Consider the following 15,358-nt stretch of genomic DNA (forward strand, 5'->3'; position numbering starts at 1 on the left):
AAATCAAACGTGGATATCCAACGCCAAAAGCGTGTGCGCTAGCCGCTTAGCCATAACGGAGTTGGTGTTTTGCCCATAAACAGTATGAAATTTCTTCATGAATCTGTGTAGCATTTGCGCCTTTACCGCACTGAGAAAAAACTGTAGGTGGCGTACTTAAAAAGATAGGTTACATAAGTAGTTCCTGTAGTTTTTGGACTTAACGCAAAGCAGACGTATAACTGAAAACGCATGTGTTATAATACTTTCTGTATACGTGTTTCATCTGTATGTACTTTCCGTATGAAACAATATAGGCGGTCAGGATCTCACATACAAATGGACGTATATAACATACAGCTGAGGAATGTAACATAAGTATATGCACGTGATATACGGAAAACTGTTAGATGTCAAACATCCTGCAACGGTATGATGTAACATCCAAGAGCAGTGCCTATATAGCATACGGATAACGTATGCTCCGTACTGATTTCTGTAGTAAGCAAGAGGATACCGTATATTTGTACAATATAACGTTGTCCGGACAACGGATTTTTCTCAGTGCGAAATAAAATTATAATATGTAGCGGAGTTTTGAGGAAAGTTCACTCATGTTCACGATTCGCTCATCTTTAGATTTGATTACAAGAATTCGAACACTTTTTGCATATCTACTAACTTCAACTGTCAGATGTCAAATGACGTTTGGACTGACTGATAAATTATGACTTTTAGAACACTAATACCGTCTCGTGCGAAAAGAGGCTCACTACGTTTTAGACGACCTAAGATACTACTAGTGAACTATTTTCAAGGAAAGTTCTTACCTATAGTAAAAACATTTAAATATATATATATATATATATATTAATAATTGATTATTACAATTTGTTCATGCATGTTTCGTAGAGATATCCATCTTATAGGAAGTTAGTGCCCCACCTTTAGTTTAGGTATCTAACTATAGCTTAAGTATCTAACTAAACTACTAGAGTAACGAAAAAATTTAAAATGGAGTAATGAAAAAAAATTTAAAAAGTAAAAGACTTCAAAAACTAAAAACCCCCAGAAAATAAAATTCAACCAGTTGAGAATGCTCCAAGATTACTACCAGAACGAACTTAAAAAAGAACTATTTGTTGTCTACAACAAATTGCTTATATACAGATGGTGATCAGAAAAATGGAAACACCTGAACGAAATTGCAACTTACCAGATTAATATGGTGTCGGGCCACCTTTCGCCTTCAGAACAGCCTTGATGCGACGTGGGATGGAGGCATAGAGGTCGTGAATGGTAGCAAGTGGAATTTTACACCATTCCTCGTGCAGGGCATCGGCCAGTTCTGTGAGAGAGGATGGAGGTGGAAATCGTCGCCGGAATCGTGTTTCCAAGACGGACCACAGACGCTCAATTATGTTGAGATCTGGAGATTGGGCGGGCCAGGGGAGGTGTTGAACTTCATCCCGATGTTCCTCAAACCACGCTGCAACAACGCCAGCTGTGTGAATGGGTGCATTATCATCTTGGAAGATGACTTCATTGTCCGGGAACAACATCCGGACCATAGGATGCAAGTGGTTGCGACATAATCGTTGCTAGTGATTCATCCGCTAAGTGTGACCCAATGAAAACCATAATATGGCGGCCCACAGCAACACCGAGCCGCCGCCATGTTTCACAGTTGGGCGGAGACACTGCAGATCATAAGCTTCTTTGAGCGTTCTCCACACATAAACACGGCCCGTGGTTGGGAATAGGGTGAAGGATGATTCATCATACCATATCATACGTTTCCAGTCCTCAACGGTCCAAGTTGCATGGTCGCGGCACCATTTGCGGCGTGCGAAAGCGTTATGGTCCCTGATGAGCGGTTTAGCCCGTGCAACACGACCCCGTAAGTTCATGTTATGTAATTTGCGGCGGACTGTGATTGTCGGAACAGGATGGGGGAGGTGCTGATTGAGTTCCTCCGTCACTTGCTCCGCAGTAGCACGACGGTTCTGCGTGACAATGCGCTTTAATACCCGGCGTGATCTGTCACTCATGATTTTCTTCCGCCCACTGTTCCGCTTCCCCGATGTGGTTCTCCCGTGTGTTATGTAGGCCGTCATCACCTTCGACACTGTCCCACGCGACACACCTAACACTGTAGCCACTGCCGTCACACTCACTCCACATACCCGCTCACCAACAATTTGCTTTCTTTGAATATCTGAGAGGTCTCCCATTTTACACTACCTCCGTCTGCTGCAGCCACTGGACACTACTGTTCCACTGCGCCTGACGTAGTATGGAGACCGACCTAACACACCACCACCAGCGGTCCGGCGCTGCGGGCGCCACAACACAACTGCCAACCCATACATCTGACGTGTTGCCAACTACCGGTGTTTCCATTTTTCTGATCACCATCTGTATATACCGCACCTACAAGATTTTTACTTTCATAGAAACCAAATAAAATAAATATTTCTCACTTGCTATTACCAAAATATAATAAACAGCTAAAACATTGAGATGGAAGTTAAAAATTGTAAACACTAAAACATAATTCTCTGTTTGAAATGTGTTTGTGCAAAGGCAATCAAGCAACACACTCCCACCTTCCTTGCCTGTCTCTGGACTAGTCAAAGGCAGTCCCCACAATAGGCACCGACTATGTGGATGTTCCGGGGCTCAAGCACCCATTGCAGGTATTTAATGGATGCTGAAGACCCATTGAAGTTTTGAGATCGAATTAATTTCGAAATTACACTTTCATGCAGTGAATAACAAAACGAAACTATAATGTATGTGATCCCAGATTAGACTTTAGATAGGGATGCATTTATCAATACCTATTATAGACTCTTGAGGTTGACGGCATATCGAAATTCGAGCAATATAACATTAACTTGCCTGTCTCTGGCCTAGTCAAAGGCAGTCCCCACAATAGGCACCGACTATGTGGATGTTCCGGTGCTCAAGCACCCATTGCAGGTATTTAATGGGTGCTGAAGATCCTTTGAATTTTTGAGATCGAATTAACTTTGAAATTACACTTTCATGCGGTGAATAACAAAACAAAACTATAGTGTATGTGATCCCAGATTAGACTTTAGATAGGGATGCATTTATCAATACGTATTTTAGACTCTTGAGGTTGACGGCATGTCGAAATTCGAGCGATATAACATTACAACGATAATAATAATCCGTCAATGTAATTTTAGTGCATACGTATTTCTTTAAAGAACTTGGAGTTTGATGTTAATTTATATTTTTTAAAATGTAAAATGCTTTATGTAAATTGCAAGACAGTCGAATCGTTTTCTACTTTCATTCAAATTACCCTCAAATGTTCTAAAGGTTTGACTGTAATCATTATTATTTTAATAATTGCCTGTTTCCTTATTTTGGCCAATATTGCTAAACACCTTTGAAATTCACAAACAAAATCTTAATATTTGAGTATTTTGTCCAATATAAATTTGAATATTTTATTTTATTTTACATAAAGATCAATAGAATTGTAAAAATGCATTGACAGTTAACATGTATTAACAATGTAATTTTTTTTAATAATTTCAAATTAGTGTTTTATTTTCCAAAATATGTCTTACATCAGTGGAAACAAACAAATCTGAGCTTGTTGAAATCTCAGTGAACACTAAAATCTGTTTCAAATACACATTCAGTCAGATTTACATTTTCAACGCATTGTTATTTGTACAAATATATCCAAAAAATAATACATGTTATCAATTATAATCAGCAAATTCTGAACAGTTAGTTATAAAAGAAAAACTTCTTCTAATAATTTTCCAGGAGGTAATGTACCTAAAATGGAAGCCACATTTCCTCGCTGAACTGCTATGCTGATACGTTGTATCAGAAAAGTAGTAGCTCGCTTGTCACCAGTAAGGTGTGCAATACGTTGGCCTACTTCTTTGATGAAATTGAGCCCTTCGAGGCCCCAAATGCCGCTCGATTCAATGGCTACGGGTACGAACATGTATCTGTTGAGCAGATCTTTATATTTTCTTCTTTTCTCGTATTCTCTGCGGGCTGCAATAGCTCCTTCTCGAGATGAAGAAAGAGTGAGATTAGATGACGCGAAAGTGTCAGAGCAGGTGAAATCCCAGAGAAGAATCCTTCCCCTCTTCCATGGTACCAGCGTCATGCCATCTGGTCTTTTGCCATCAGATCTGTTACACCCCACAGGTTCACGAACAGATGGAACTTCCGCCGATGTGAGTGCTCTCCAGATAATGTCATTCACGTTCGAATGCCTCACATGTCTTCCGGAGCTACTTATACAAGACAGACTGTGTAGACCATTCTGCTTGACTGATGCACCACATTTAGAGCAGTTGTGTGATTCACAGATGTCTACTCCTAGGCGAAGTGCAACTGCAATACGAAAACTTTCGTTTGGAAGGTGCAGTCCTAGGGTGTGTGAAGGTAATGCCTGTAGCCAAGCACCTGAAATTGCTGATGAGGAGGCGAGAAGTCTAGCCTTATCCTCTTGACTGTCTGCTTCTTGTAATAACACTGATTGGTGTAATTTGATGATTGGCTTGTCCCAAATTGATTGCGAAATTCTGCCCGTTATTTCAGGAGGGCTTAAACCAACTAGGTTAGACCAGTCAGATATGCAGTCTTGGACGTCAGATTCTATGTGAGGCTCATTCAGTTGGTTGAGGAGTATCTCAGTGGTATGCCGGGAGCCATAGAACGACGCTAAAAATGAAGGATACGCCAAATCGACAGCCCGACGAATACCAAGACCTCCAGAATCAACTGGAAGGGAGGCCTGTATCCATGCGTTGCTATTGAGGTTACAGTTGAGTAACGATTCCAGTCCGCATTTCAGAACGGTGTCAAACTTCTCTAGTAAATCGACTTCACGCTAAGAAGTAGAACAGCGTAAAAAATAGATTATTCTTGGTATGGAGAACGACGCACGAAGGAGATAAAAAGCTGAATGTGCGGAGACTAAGGCCAGACGTGACAAGAAAAAATCTAACTTTTTAGTTTTCTCGACTAACAAATTACGTGTTGCCTCAGGTGAAAGGGCTGCACCAAGTAGAAAGGCTGACGAGCTTGTGATAAGTTGTATTCCCGGTGCTGAATTTTTAAATTGTGAATATAACACTTCTATTTGATCTTGCGAAATTCCTAAAAATCCTACTTCACACTTCATAAAATTTAAGTGTAGTCCGATGTCTGCTGCCATAGTTCGAATATTGTGTAGTTCACTTATAACTGTGTCAGGATCTCCTGCTATAGTATCATCATTTAAGTACCAGATATTTAATTCAGTGTTAATCCTAGACATTATGGACTGAATTGTCATGGCGAACAAAGCAGGACCTAGAGGATCGCCTTGTTGTACTCCACGTTGCGAGAGTATAATCTTATCACCTAGAAATAGGTTACTTGGTTGCGCATAACATTGATATACATAGTGATAAATCGATGGAAAATTTGTTTTAACTGTGAGTAGCATAGCGTCTCGGTTCAGTTCATTAAAAGCATTACGAAAGTCTAATTTCAGAAAAGCCTTTTGTTGTGAATGGGGAGTAGAAAAGTAAATGCGAGCTGCATGTGCTGCGGCTTCGGCTCCATTGGGAACGCATACTCCCAATTGGTGAGGGTAAAGGAAACTTACGACGGATTCTTTAATTCTGGAACATATAACTTTTGCTGATATTCTTCTCCAAATGTTCCCCACTGCAATTGGTCGAATTCCACCGCTCTTCTTACTAAGCGCAATAAGTGATGCTCCAAAAAAGATTGGTCTTATTTCCTGAGGTATATTACCTGAAAGGATTAAAGGAAGTAATTCTAGAATCATCGTAGTTAATCTTTCTTTTGAATCTGACTCATGATGTAAAAGTAGATCCTTAAGAATCGAGGGACGGAGACCATCAATACCTCCAGCTGATCCAGATGGGAAGGATTTTACAGCGTATCGTAATTCAGAAACTGAAACTCTTGGTATATTAGGGTGATCTTTAGGAGGGTCTGGTAATGAAAAAGTGTCTGAATGTGAAGGGTGCTTCTCCTTAAGTGCTTCTAAAACAGATGCATTAGGTGTAGCGATGATATCTTCAGAAATTAGTAATCTGACTGCACCTCTTATGTCTTCATCGTTGAGTTTGTTTTCGACTCTTTTGGTGTTAAAGGATGTTGAGTCAGAAGAATGTTGAGATTTGCGTTTGTATTTTTTGGAATAATCATGGGGTAACGCATCTTGGTGAGAATCATCCCATTCGTAAACTCGTTGCTTGACCCAAGTCGTTAAGTTGTTAGTTTGATCTGATTGTGACGGAACATTGAGTACTGCATACGGGAATAATAACAGATCCATCCATGCGTCTAGGTCGTTTCTGTTTACAATACGACAGATGACGTCATAGAGAGAGGTAGCTACAGATGACCGAGCACCTCTTGGGACTCTTCTTAGTAAAGGAACGGAGGATTTTAGTTCGGCTATCAGGATGCAAAAGTCGGAGATCAGATGTTTTTCGTTGTGATTATCGCATTCAATTCCATTTGATGAAGAAGGATTATAATTTAGAGATGACTTATGTTTTGATATGGAAGGCTTACTTTTTTTTACGGAGAGTTTCGTGACTTTTGCTAATGTGGATAGCAAGTCCTCTTTGATTGGCCAGATGTTTTTCACAATGAGGGCAGGATACATATTTTTCATCGTATGAAAAATTATCTAATTGTTGTTTGTAACTGACACACTTCCAATGTCAGAAACTTCCTCTATATTGTGACTCTCCTGGCAGCAATCATTGGAGATTAGATGATTTACGTCATCATAACTTTGATCAAGCCTCTGCTGGTCAGCCGCTACGCTGCGCAAACACAATTCTTGATTGTTATATTCGTGAACCGACTCCATCCGCCATTGTTGATTACAAAATAAAATATAATTTTAATCACTTAAACAATAGAAAATTTTAAATCTGTTTAAAATAACAATTTAACGGATTTTTTAAACGAATTGGAAAGAAAATATAACATAGAATCAAAGTTTAAATTATAAAAACACCTCAATAGTGAAAAATATGGTTTGTGAAAAAGCACTCCTCCGGAAGCACATCTCTTTCTGCTCACACATATACACAGATACAATTCACAAACGCGATATATATCACCTAATCCAACTATATTTCGCGGAGCAAACCTTATATGCACATCAATATAAAGGTTAGGAAATCGCGCTAAAATAAATTGAAATAAAATTTAAAAAAAATTACCTTTCCACTTTAAAAATAATTTCACAGTTCATTTTATTTCAATATGTTCTGATAGTCTTTCTCGTCTCTCAGGAAAAAGTTTGGGAAACATTGATCCTATTGGAACATTAGTGCCTAAGCCTGAGCACCCAGTGAGAAATTTAAAAGTCGGCGCCTATTTACCGACCCAAGCTTTCTTTGTCAGCCATGTCGTTTGTTAAACCTTTTGGAACATTGTACTTTCGTTGACACCGCAGACAGGAACGTTATTAATTTTCTCGTCTATTATTTTATCTTCGAGAACGTGACCACATTTTATAGAGTATGTACTTCATTTTGATTTTCAGAATAAATACTAAATGTTTCGCACTATTGTCTAGTTGTGATTTGTTCTAGTGTAACTTTGTTTAAAATGAAAAAGAAAGAAATTGAAGTCTAAATCTTTATACCGTGATGCAAACTTTAATTCTAAAAAAATATATATACTTTCGCTAATACTTTTCCTTTGTGATTCTTTAAAATCTGAGCATTGTATGTTGCGTATATCTGCCCCATCTCTCCGCGAAGAACATTCTTTTTCAAACGTAAAAATAGCATATAATTTTACACATAGTTGCGTCACACATTCCCTCTCTTAGTTCTCGTGATATAGTGAAAAAAAAGTTTTTCTTTTCATTAATTTCGTCTTTGAGAGACTACTGAAACCAAAGACTATTTTTGTTCATTAGTGCGGAAACTTGAGAGAAATTGCTTTGTTCGAAATCCCCTGGAGATTATCAGTTAATGGCTTCTTTTCAACATGTAAAATGGCCTTTGGGATCAGCAGTATTATCAGAGGACTTTCTTACAATGAGGTCAGCGAAGAAGAATTTATACGCCATGCATGTCTCACATTACCGTCTACCAGTATTGAATATCTCCGTTGAAAATATCTCTTTTTATTTAAATAAGAAAGAACAAATAGTCAAGTCATGTGCAATTTAAAGAACCGTCTTCTTTTCTTATATCGAACACAGAGCTGTGTTATTACTTATGCAGTATATGGAGATTAAAACTTGATTCCATACCTTCTTTAATTCTTCCTAAACCTTACAAGTTCAATGGATAAACTTCGTTAAGATTGAGTCAAAGAAACTACTAAAGGAAAATGTTTCTTATACTTAAATATATCTGAATACATGGCGAGATTAAAAGCTTTGCGTTATAGTGAAAAATCATAAGAACTTTGGATTTTACTTTTAGCAGAAATTCTCAAGAAGGTACAGAATGCCTTGGATCTTCATGGAGATTTCTTCCCTTTTACCTAATGATCCTATCAAATATCCTGATAATCTTCCTGTATAGACAATATGTAATTAAAAGCCTTTGCAAACATAAAAGGTAGAGTATTCGGAACACTATGGTCGATTAATAGTAATATCGTTTGGAGCATGGTCAAAGAGCCTTAAAAATAATTTTTGGCCGTGCTACCTATCGTCTCCCCTGGGTACTGGCTTCCAGCGTATTTCCTGAAGAAACTGTTGATAACAATATTTGGGTCAGAGTTCGTGTCCTGTCTAAGCGCAAATTGACAGTAGTAAGACAAAATAAGCGATCTGACACGGGAGCCTCAGTGGTTCGGAAACTCCGGTTTAATCATAGTTTTGTACACACACTTGTATATACATGACTGGCAAGCTGACAATCCATAAGTATTCGCACACACATAAATAAAAAAGAGAATATTACCTTGGGTGAATTCATATTTATTGAATAGATATACACTACACTTGCAACACTTGCAGGCAAACAAAGAACAGAGTTACTTACCAGCTCGGAAACGTTCAGAGCAAAGTAAGAAAATAACTTCTTTTTTTTTTCGTGAATAAAATAATAATTTTGTATGATGATTAAAAGTTAAGAGAATACACAGTCTGTCCAAAAAGTGCAACCTTGTGGCCATGCTGACGGTCAGAGCCGGTTTTGTTTTCTGATACTTTATTATTGACAAAGAGAACGCAGTCTCTCGTTTTCGCACCTCTGGTTTACGTCTGGGTCATCTTTTATTGTATTTGGTAGACATTCCAAGGACTTAATGTCGGCATATATTGAAGCTTGTTTTGGCTTTCGTGAAAGGTGTCCAACAATTTAAAACGAAATATATTATAAAAACACTTCGCTTTAGCCCTGATTCGTTTATGTACCTTTAAATCACTACATTATTATAATAAATATATCAACTAACCATGACAACATGTCCTGTCAATAACAACGTTCTTTCTTTTAATTACATCTAAGCTATATGCTTAATTATTGCGCCTCTGATCAGTGTTGGTAAAATGGGTACAGATTAATTATAATAGGAATGTATCGCTGTATGAATGTCGCCCAGAACGGGAATTCCGTAACAGTATTATAGTGAAGGAAAGAACCCTGTATATTTTCAAAACATTCACCTTTTGAATAGCCCTCGTACTAATTATTACTAAATCAACTCTCCTATTAATTATTATTATTACATCAATATAAGTAGTTTTCTCTTCTCTTCTTTCTCCATATATATATCAATTCATTTATAACAACATTTTTCTTTTATTACTAATCACATATCATAAAGCGTCGATTCATTAAAAAATATTATTTGTGGGTCTATTCAAAATTATAAGTAACTGATGACTTACACAGAGTTACTAGTTAATTGTTCCTCTTTTACATTGAGCGATAACATTCATATACAAACAACATTATTTACAATTAAGATTGCCATCATATCACACGTCAACAACAAGATCAGAAGGTAATAATTACATTTAAAAGCTTCAATTTAAGTTCACTGTCATGGATTTCAAGTTAACACAATCAAATCTCTTTTGAACATGTAAAGTAAAATAAAGGTAAACATAACATTCAAAGTTAATACAAAGATAAGATAAATTAATCACATCATAACATGTTGCTCAAATATAAAGTCCAAATGAAGTATTCATAACACAACTCATAACATCTGAGAGAATAAATTAGGAATTGTTATCCATCCGTAACTCAAATCTAAGTTACATGGCCAAAAGATTCAATCAAGCTAAACGATAAGTCACAAACGGGAATACAGCCATCTTCAACTACATCTATGCTAAGAATTTGAGCACAACTCTTAGCAAAAATAAATCCAATTCCTCCAATGGCACAACACACATCTACCAAGGAAGTTTCTTCGTCAACTTCAACCATTTCTACGATGGAAGTATACAGCATCAAAGTATTCACTTGAAAATAATAATCTGGAGATACTCGAAAATTCATGTCACATATAGTTTCTTTCACATATTCTTTCTTGAACAACAGCTGTAGTGGTGGAGGTTTCTCACCTTCTTCCTTTTCATTGAAGATCTGGAAATAGAGCGATGTTACGTTCAAGCAGTTTCTTTCTCTGTTTTGGACATAATCTTTCAAATCATCCGTAATCTTCTCTATAGACGAATGCTTCAGAAAGTCAGCAAGTCCTTCATTCTTCTCTTTTCTTTCTTCTGCCCAATTTGTTAAATCTAAATTCCTTCTCGGCAACAAATCCATTAGTCGCGTGAGTGAAGATTTTATTTCTTCAGTATTCTTCTTCAACTGTTCTCTATAATTAACATCCCACAAAGGTATTGTAGCCTGTTTTATTCTGTCTTCTACGGATAACTGAACTTTCGCCTTTTTATAATCCTTATCAACAGAGTTTTCCAATTTTCGCTTACGTTGATCAGCTTCGACAACTTCGGCTGAAAGAACTCGCTTCTTCCAACTGTATCCATTCAAAGTCTTTACTGCCTTCTGTTGGTCTTCTTCAGTTTTGAAGATCAAATAAATCCAAGAACTCGCTCTTTTCGGTGACCTAATAGTATGGCTTCCCAACTTCAAATTATCAGTCAACAATTTCTTCAATTTCCCTAACCGGTATAATCTCGGCAGACCTTTCACTTCAATTTTGAATACGCCTGTAGTAGTAGTGGAGGTTTTCTTGACCGGAGATGACGGTTCTTCTTCAATTGTAGCATCTTCCGTATCATCATTCGTCACAGGTTCTATGGTTTCATTACCATCTCGTTCTTCACTATTTTCGTTTCGTCCATCTTCATCTAGCTTTTCATCTAGCTTTTCATCGTACAATTTTTGTTGTCGATCAAATTTCTGTTTTAGCTTTTCATTGTGTTGTTCGAATTTAGCATCTAGTATCTGTTCTAGCTTTTTATTGTATTGTTCGAATTTAGCATCTAGTATCTGTTCTAGCTTTTTATCTAGCTTTTCTTCGTACAATTTTTGTTGTTGATCAAATTTAGCATCTAGTAATTGACTAATCGTATCAACAAGATTAGAATAGAAATGTTCAGACACAGTTACGGCATTTCCAGATATGGTTTCATTTGAAATACTGGGTACTTCTTCAATCTCGGAATCCTGCATATTGCTAATTCTTTGGATTCTCTTCCCACTTCTCAAAGTAGTGAAACTCATAAAATACGTATACACATAAACTCAGTTCTTACTATTCTTCGGAACTAAATAGTATAGTATAGTCCCGTGTCTTCGGCACCAGATAAAACGAAATATATTATAAAAACACTTCGCTTTAGCCCTGATTCGTTTATGTACCTTTAAATCACTACATTATTATAATAAATATATCAACTAACCATGACAACATGTCCTGTCAATAACAACGTTCTTTCTTTTAATTACATCTAAGCTATATGCTTAATTATTGCGCCTCTGATCAGTGTTGGTAAAATGGGTACAGATTAATTATAATAGGAATGTATCGCTGTAAATTATGACGTCATAACGTGCACAACCGAATTTCTAGTCTATAAAAAGTTTAGAAAACAGTTAACAGCTCAAGTTATTTAATAATATTTTGTAGATAATATTTGGCTTATTCTTTATATTTTCGACATTCTTCATTGTCTTTATGTTATTCATTAAATTCAAAAAAGTGAGGATAACTTTAGCGAAGAGCCTTAAGCCAAAAAATTACTTAATGCAAACTTTTAAATTTATCAGGACACACCTATTAAATTTTCTTAGTTGCACTATAGTGGCTAGCTGGTGTAGCGTACAGTATAGTTGAGCAATATAGTGTGTTAGCCTGATAATCGTGAATGAAAAGCATGGGCGTATTTTTAACTCAAGTTCTGTGTTCATGTTCCTTGTTGGATTGAATTAGGTAGAACCTTGAAAAAAAAAAAGACCTGAAGACAAGTGCCCTGGTTGGGGAGATTTAAAAAAATAAAATAAAATAAAATGGGGTAGTATGTACGCATTCAGGCGCGCACCCAGAAATGTTTATTGGGAGGGGTTTAAGCCTTAGGCGACCAGTGGCAGATTTAGAAGGTAAAAAACTGGGGGGGGGGGCAGCCAAACCCCAGACTATGATAGGTATATCATGAGTTTACTATAAACTTTCAAAAATATATAAATAATAGGTTAAATTCTTTTGCTAAATGCTGTTGCTCAAAAACTGGGGAGGGGGGGTACATAGGCCAAGGCCTCCCGGCCCTGGCCTAGATCTGCCACTGGGGCAGTCCAATACTATAAGTTACTACGTCTATGTGGTATTGAACAGGTATTATTCTGTATCAGGTAAGTTATTGTAAAGTTTTTCCACCTATATTTTCAGAAAAGAAAATGATAGAGCTAGATTGTCTTGATAAGAGAAAGAGAACAGATAAAGTGTAAGATCAAATGTTCATGCAACATCAATTGTTTCTCTGTTAATCAAGTATAGTTTTATTGAGAAAGTTAAGTTAGGAAGTTTGGCCCAGGGTTCGATTCCAGGTGAGGGAGCACTAAACACATTACCGTGGCTTGGAAAATTTTAAGTACATCTCATATGTAGTCTCTGTGTTGAAAAGATATATCAAAATTCAATAAACAGACAAACAATTCTCTTAAAATAACGAAGTAATTAAACAGATCAAAATCAAATTTTAAACTTTTACGCAGTTTCGTTGAACGGTTACATTTGTTCAGAAGATGATTCGTTTTGGCATCTGGTGTACAAAGGAAAAGTTTGTATATTGTGTATAGAGATTTAAAATAAAAATTACGAACAACGCAAATTGTTATAAAATAGTGATTTCATGGATATTTTTTTTTGAAAGCACATACACAACCAGACGCATCCTTAACATTGATTAAAAAAAAAAAAAAAAAAAAACATATGAAATTCCTTGAAATAATTTAAAGATTTTTCCAGAACTTAATTTCCGTTGACTAAGAACATTTCCTTTCGATTTGCAACACTGCTTTCCTTTAGGTTTCTATTTCCCCCACCCTTGAATGTTTACTTCTCTAAATTCAAGACTGATTCCCAGAGGTGTTCAAAATTACTGATTATTTTAGACCATCTATGGTGGGCAACAGCTAGATTACAAAAACTATGAGATTTATTACTTTACTTCATATAGTTTTCTGTAGTAAGTGCAATCTGTAGGAGTAGATTTTACTATGGGATGTAACCATATATACTGATCTACAACAGAAATATAAGAGAAATACTTTGTAACATCCGTGAGCGGAACTACATCTCTCATATTCACGTACTCTCACCATTGCAGAATGTAAGCCAGCGCTTGAAATTGTTGCTATTGGAGAACTAAGCATGTTACAAAATTTAAAATGCAAATTAAAAACTTTATTTCGTACAAACAACGTATTTAAATATTAATTTGACAAGTATGTTGGACATTTTGTAGACTACGAGAAAACATTTATAGTAAAATATTTAGAATAAAATGTAACACGCATATTAAAGAAAATATATGCTCCGTACGAAATCACATTTTGTCCATATCTTAGAAACAATAAGATATATGACATTTTTACCCCTTAATCAGTTATCAAAGGGAATTGAGAGGGATTTCTTTATTATTCTCAGTTATTCCAGAGATGCTTTTAATTTAAGTAGGCGGAAGCTGATGGTAAGCGTTCTTGCTTTGGAATCAGAAGATTTCGGGTTCGTATCCTGGTAATCGATCAATCTGATCGAATTTTTCCAAGGGTTTTTCAGTTCCACCAGGCCAATGCTTGATTGGCAATTATATATTATATGTAGAGATTTGAAAAATTTCGTTCCACTTCCTTTGCCATTGATTGTTAATCATTCAAGCGTACTTGTCCTTGCAGACTTGAATAGGTCAATTAATTAATTTTTTCGCTGCTGATAACAGTGACCAAGAGTCCCGGGTTCGATTCCCGGCGGGAGCTCATGTGGTTCGGATTCCACGTTAATCAGTAGGTCCACGTCTCATATAGCCTCGCTGCTGAACGGGACGCTAAACTAAAATCAACTCAACTCAACAGTGACCAAGGCCTGATTTAGGGGGGCTGCAAAGGTGCACGTGCACCCCCCTTCATTGTAAATATACACTACCTAAAGTGAGAAGCTAGCAGTGAAAATAGCACCACTTTCCGAAAATTTCTGCTGTCATGTTTCCGTTTGGACTTAAAACAATGGGAAGTTTTGCAAAATCGTTAGTTTAAGTCAATTTTCTGAAAGTTGAAAGAAAAGGTTGGTTCACCGAGAACAGACACTTTTCATTTCCACGGCGTTTCCTCATTTATACCACAGATGCCTAAAGGCATTTTTTAAAAATCCAATTCAATTCAAATGTACTGGTAGTTATTGGTGCGCCTCCCTCAGAAAATCCTGTATCCGACCCTGACAGTGACGCACACATTAGTTCATCAAAGGGATTCAAGCTCCTATGTTCACAAAATTTCAGGTGTTTGAGTACATAACTTGATATGGTAAATGTTTATTTTTGCATATCTTGTTCAAGGGGGGTTAAAACCCAGGACCCCCTTGCGTACGCCACTTGTGGTAATGATTCTACTCGTAAGTCCCACCTTCACTCAAGTTTAGATGTTGAAAGTTAGCCACCACAGTTAATTGTCATGGATTAGGATTAGGAATTAGGTTTCTGAGCTTTTGAGTTCGACATCTATGGCCATGTCAGTCCTCACATATAAGGAATGAGTGTCCTTATAGCAAGGGCGCTGATTTTTCTATAAATTTGGAGGAGGGGCACATTCAGATGCAAAAAGTATATATGAGGATTTTAAAACAAATTGCATTCCAATTAAGCCAAATATTGTAAATTTATAAATACAGTAAT

At 36.8% G+C, this 15,358-nt stretch overlaps 1 protein-coding gene across 2 annotated transcripts in view; it reads left to right on the forward strand.

Annotated features, from left to right (window-relative positions):
* The window catches only part of LOC145687808 (dual specificity calcium/calmodulin-dependent 3',5'-cyclic nucleotide phosphodiesterase 1-like), a 714,058-nt gene that overhangs the window by 64,201 nt on the left and 634,499 nt on the right, over positions 1-15,358 (forward strand). The gene's annotated exons all lie outside the window — the stretch shown is intronic.

This window comes from Thermobia domestica, chromosome 1, assembly GCF_964235325.1.
Source record: "Thermobia domestica chromosome 1, izTheDome1.hap1.1, whole genome shotgun sequence".
In the NCBI taxonomy this organism is placed as follows: domain Eukaryota; kingdom Metazoa; phylum Arthropoda; class Insecta; order Zygentoma; family Lepismatidae; genus Thermobia; species Thermobia domestica.